Genomic DNA, 6,000 nt, shown 5'->3' on the forward strand with positions numbered 1-6,000 from the left:
CACTCTCTCTCCTTCTTCCTCTCTCTCTCCCTTTCACATGCACACACACACACACACACACACACACACACAGCACTGAGAAACACAAGGCTGGCAGAGCCCGAGTATTCAACAGACACTCGCTGAACAGAGCTGTGGTTTCCCCTTCAGAAAAAAAAACATAAACATAACTGCACTCCAGTGGAAATGTCCTTACTACCAGCTAACATTTACCTGGATATGTGTGTGTACACTGGCATGCACAGAGCCTTTTGGGAGGCAGGACATCATTTGAGCCGCAGAACATCTGAGCGGAGCACACACCTATGATAACTGGGAGTTCAAAGGGCTTTCTTATACTTTGTCTCACTAATCCTCTTACTCACCTGCAAGGGAGGTCCTCCCAAGATCACATGTCGAGATGAGTAATAGCAGTCCTCTCTGAGCTGGAATGCTGCACCCAAGACCAACTTGGAGGAGTGATGGAGGGGCCAGGAGTAATGATGGAGGAGCCAGGAGACAGAAACAATGAAGAATCCAAGACTGATGAAGGAGCTAAAAGTGATGACACAGCCAAGTTGTGATGATGCACCCAAGCGTGACCAAGGAGCCAGGAGTGATGGCGGAATCAAGAATGATAGCGAAACTAAGAATGACAGAGGACCCAGGAATGATGATGGGAGCAGGAGTGATGGTGAGACCAGGGGTGATGATGGGACAAGGAGTGATAATGGGATCTGGGGCAATGATGTACCCAGAAATGAAGAAGACTTGGAAGTGATAGTGAGGCCATGAGTGATGGTGGGACCACAGTTGATTATGAGATGAGGAGTGATGATGGGTCCAGAAGTAATGGTGAGACCAGGACCAATGATGAATCCAGGAATGACAGCTGAGCCAGGAGTGAAAGTGGGACCAAGAGTGATGGTGCGATCAAGGGTGATGATGGGACCAGACATGATAATGCACCCAGGAATGATGGACAAACCAGGAGTGATGGTGGAAACAAGAGTGATAATGTACCCAGGAACAATGGAGGAACCAGGAGTGATGATGGAGCTGGGATTGATGGTAGAACCAGGAGTGATGGTGGGACCAGGAGTGATTGGGAACCAGGGGTGTTGATGCACCCAGGAATCGTAGAAGAGCCAAGATTAGTAACAGGACTAGGATTGATGGTGGAGCCAGGAGGGATGATGGAACTGGAAGGGTTGAGGGGACCAGTAGCAATGATGGGACCAGGGATCATGATGGGACCAGGGATGATAGAGGAGCCAGGAGTGAAGATGGGAGTAGGATTAATAGTAAGGTCAGGAGGGACAATGGGACCAAGAATGAGGATGTGACCAGAATGGCTGAGGGGACTGGATAGATGGTAACAGGAAAGGTGGTGGGACCAGGAGTGATGGAGGGACAAATTTTAATGATGGCACCAGGAGTGATGATGGGTCCAGGAGTTACGGAGAAGGCAAAATTCTAACATCGACTTGAGGCTGGCAGAAGGAATATCCATCCAGTGTGGTTTATTATCCATTTTGACCTGATGACCCACAGGTGTATGGCAACTATTAAAAAGGACACCCACAGCCAGAGCCCTTCTACCTGTCTGAGTCCAACCTCTCTGAGACTCTGCTGTATTAATTCCATGTTCACACAATAACCTGTACATGGATGTCTATAGCAGATTTATTCATAATAGTCCCAAACCAGTAGGAACCCAAATGTCCTTTGACTAGTACATGGTTAAATAAACCATGGTCCATCAGTACCATGATACAGCTCAGCAATAGCAAGGTAAGAACTATTGGCACACATGTCAACCTCTAGAGAATAATGCTGATGGAGAAAAGCCAGTCCCCAAGGTCACATGCAGTATAGCTCCGTATATACAATAATTTTGAAATGATGAAATTTTAGCAACAAGAGACAAAATTTTGGACAGGGAGGTGTCCTTGTGGGCATGGAAAAGCTCTGTGTCTTGACTATATCGCTATCAGTTTCCCAGTTGCCATATTGCATTATAGTTCTCCAAGACGTTTCTGTTGGGAAGACTGAGTAAAAGGAACGTGGGGCTTCTCTGTGCTATTTCTTGCAAATTGTATGTCAATACACAAGGGTCTCAAAATAAAAAGTTTGTTGTTGTTGTTGTTTGTTTGTTTGTTTGTTTTAAGGAGACAGTCTTGGTCACCAGTTTCTTCACACACACATAAAACCCAGAGGACGTTGCTCCATCACCTATTGGGTGTAGGGAAGACAAACCCATTCACGTAGGCCTGCCGGCATCCACCCCTGTCTCCGAACCAAGGCCAGAGTTAGTCCCCTGGTGCCCCAAAGCTACAGGCCTTGGGAAGGAAGGGGACCAGCCCCATGCATGGGAAGTGCAGGAAGCCATCAAACTTGTCTGCGAGGGCCACTGAAGGACCAGTGAGCAGTGTCATCTCCGTTACTCAATGAGGATGCCCCAACTTTCTGCCCAAAAGCCACAACTCTGCAGCCATTATCTCCATGAGGTTCTGTTAAAATGTTAACACAAGGGGTGCCTGGTGGCTCAGTCACTAAGCGTCTGCCTTCGGCTCAAGTCATGATCCCAGGGTTCTGGGATCAAGCCTCATGTTGGGCTCCCTGCTCAGTGGGAAGCCTGTTCTCCCTCCCCCACTCCCCCTGCTTGTATTCCCGCTCTTGCTGTCTTTTTCTGTGTCAAATAAATAAATAAAATCTTTAAAAAATGTTAATACAGAGACAAATAATTCAGCTATTATCATAATACCAGGAGTCACCAATGTTTCTTATAAAAGGCCAGAGAATGAAAATGTTTAGCTTTGCAGGCTATGCAGAGTCTGTTACAACTGCTTAGCTCTGTCTTTCTTTGTAGCTTGAAAGCAGTTTATAATAGGTAAGCAAATGGGCATGGCTGTGTTCCAATAAAACTTTATTTATGAAAACAGGCAGTAGGCAGGATTTGGTCCACAGGCCATGGTTTGCTGACCGGCACCATACCGACCTCTTACATCTATAGGACATTTTTGCAATTCACAACAACGTATCCACCACCAGTGGGGCGTGGGTAACTCTTAACAAGCTCAGGAGTGGACCTCTCTTACAGGAGGGTAAGTCTGGGACGGTAGATAGCCAGACAAGGGTCAGGGGACCAGGGAAGGGAAAATGAAAGTCAGCTTGGACATCCCACACTCTCAGGAATGCTTAGAATAGGGTGGGGAAAAGCCAGGAATGCAGTGTGTTGTTTCATCCATCAGCAAACAATGGTAAAGGAGAAACTGTCTCATTTTCTCCATTATGCCAGCTCATGAGATTTTTCTCATCGGGCCAGAGGGTATATTCATTCATGCTGACTTCTGCCCAGGCTGATACTGGGATTCTGGATCAGGAAAGGAAGACACCACTGGGGCAAGAAACCCAGGACTCCCAGGTCTAGCCCTCGCCGGCTGGGAGCTCCAAACACTCATGTCTCCCTCGGGATTACTGGAAACTGGGGGACAGATTGAAAGTGCCTTCTCTGAATCACAGGATCCTTCATGTCATGCAAAGTAAGCTTTCCTCTCTACACAGCACGATTCTTTGTCTATACCAGGAGATTCAGTGAAGTGGATCGTACACAGAATCCTGCCCTGCAGCAAGCTCCATTTGTTGATTTCCTACCTGATTTTTTCCCAAACTCATGCCTATATCTGGGTAGAAGGCCCCTGGAGAAACAAAGTGTAGAACTTACAATCCATCTTGGGTATTAAGTTCCTTATCTGAAGCAGACAAAAACCTTGGGAAATGACTCAAATGCCAGGAAGGAAGTTTAAAAAAAAAAAAAGAGCTCATTTAAAGCAAGAACAAAAAATAATGAAAGGCGAGCTAAAATAACAAGGAAAGCCTATGACATCAGCACCGTTTTTCCTATCCACGGTGCCAGCCCCCACTCAGAGGAGTGCTGGGTGAGTTTTGCAGTGGTGGGTGGGGAATGGAATGGGTGAGATGCTTCCTGAGAAGGTAGAATGGGTAACTTCCTTTGCACAATATCACCTCTTCTTGAAGCATAATTTACCTGTAGGAGAGAGCACATATCATATCTCAGCCGCCTGATGGGTTTTCAGCAGCTGGACTCGTTCACCAAACCCAGCCCCAGGTCAAGAAAAAGAACATCCCCATGGCCTTGGATCCCCAGCACCCTTTCAAACACTGTCATCCTCAAGAGTGATCTCTCTTGACCCTGACAGTGTAGATGATCAGTTTGGGCAATTTCATCTATGGAATCATGACGCGCTGTGCTCTTCTGTCTCTGGCTTCTTTTGCCCAGCATTTTTGATGAGATTCCACCACACTCCCTGTGGTTCTCGATGGCCTGTCCTCCCAGCAGAAGGTAGAAGACAGGTAAGTGGCACACCTTTTGAGTCCTTCCTCATTTTGCTGGGGACCAGCCCTGCTTATACTTATGCCTGAGCCATATGTCTTTAAAACTCCCCAGAGGCCCTCCTCCTACCCTTGACTTCAATATAGCTAGAGTCCGGGAGAAGATAGGAAGGAGACGTGACAAGAAAAGTCTTGGGGTCCTTACATCTGAGCTAGGTTTTAAAGACAGTGTGGTTTTGACAGGGTAAAGAGCTGTGCTTAGACACCTGTCTTCTTCAAGGACAAGAAACAACATCTACAGATTTGGAAGCAAGGCCCCACCTTTGGAGTAAAAACGAGGGTGGAAGCAGATAGACTAACTTACATTCTTTTCACTCAGGTGCCTGACCAGGGCACTGCGCCCTCCAGGTTGTGGGGGGAAGAACAGAGCGAGGTCCTGGGCAGACACCAGACCTCAGTCCTGAGAGTGGGGCTGGTGCTCTGATGTGCAGGACGCAGCCTCCTACTCAGGACGCAGCTAGCCAGCTGTCCTGTGTGTCCACTGTGAGTCCTTCACCTCCTAGGGGCTATTCCTGCCATGTTCTCGCCTTTCTGGAAGCTGCTCACCTGCCCGGGACCCAAGAAGTCTGCCTTCTCACCCACAGGAAGGCTAATGCACATGGCAGGATTTCCAGAAGCCGCCCCAAGGCTGGGTCTGTGGAGAGGAACCAGTGACTCGGTTTCCTGTGAGCTTGCTCTGACGTGGCCCAGAGGACAGAGATCTGGAGGGCCCTTCCAGAGGTCCCTGCCAGCATGGCTCCGGTGTGAGGGGAGGGCCTCCTTTGGCCTCACCAAGTCACACTGGGCTCATCTGGGAGCCTCCCTCTGACAGCGTGGGTCCTGTGGGCAACTTGAGGCAACTGCCGGCGGTGGCCAAGTGTTTCCCAGAGACTTTCTGAAAAATTACCAAGTTTAAAAAATTGGATATGAACGTATGTATGTGATTTGAAATTCCAGCCGTATTTACAAGAATACAATGAAATTAGTGTCCTTCCTCTTCCAGAGCTCCAGGCTTCCTCCCAGAGACTCCCAGTAGGGAGATTTCCCAGTACATCCTTCCATGGTTTTGTCTTCAAATATAAACATAGCCATATATGTGCAGTCCTGTCGTGCACACACTTTGTCACTTAGAAACATGTCTTGGAGATTGTCCCTTATCAGTTCCTACAGCTCCAGCACTTTTTCTCAAGTCTGTGTGTTTAATAATTTCTTCATAGCTCATGCCACTAACCAGACCCTGCAAATTGCTTTCTTGGTGGGGGTGGGGAGCATCGATGGAGGGAGTTTGTTTTCCTATTAAGATTTTGGTGAAGTTTTTTTTTTACTGAAATGTAATACGTATCTCTAAAGTTAACCCTTTGTGAGGGGGGGGGTGTGTACATGTGTGATTTTCTTTCTCAGTTTGCCATTTGCCTTTGACTTCATTTATAGTATCTTTTTTTAATTTCCAGAGAACTCTATTTTTATCTAATTAAATTTTTTACCTATGTTTTTGATGGTTTCTGAATTTGTGTTTTAAGTTTCACAGAGCTTTTCCCATCCTATACCTATGAAAGGATGCTTGCCTGTTCCAGTATTAAACGGTTTGACTTTATATTTAACATTTCTTTTTTTTTTTTTCCCCCG

The sequence above is a fragment of the Martes martes genome (assembly GCF_963455335.1).
Source record: "Martes martes genome assembly, chromosome: 9".
In the NCBI taxonomy this organism is placed as follows: Eukaryota; Metazoa; Chordata; class Mammalia; order Carnivora; family Mustelidae; genus Martes; species Martes martes.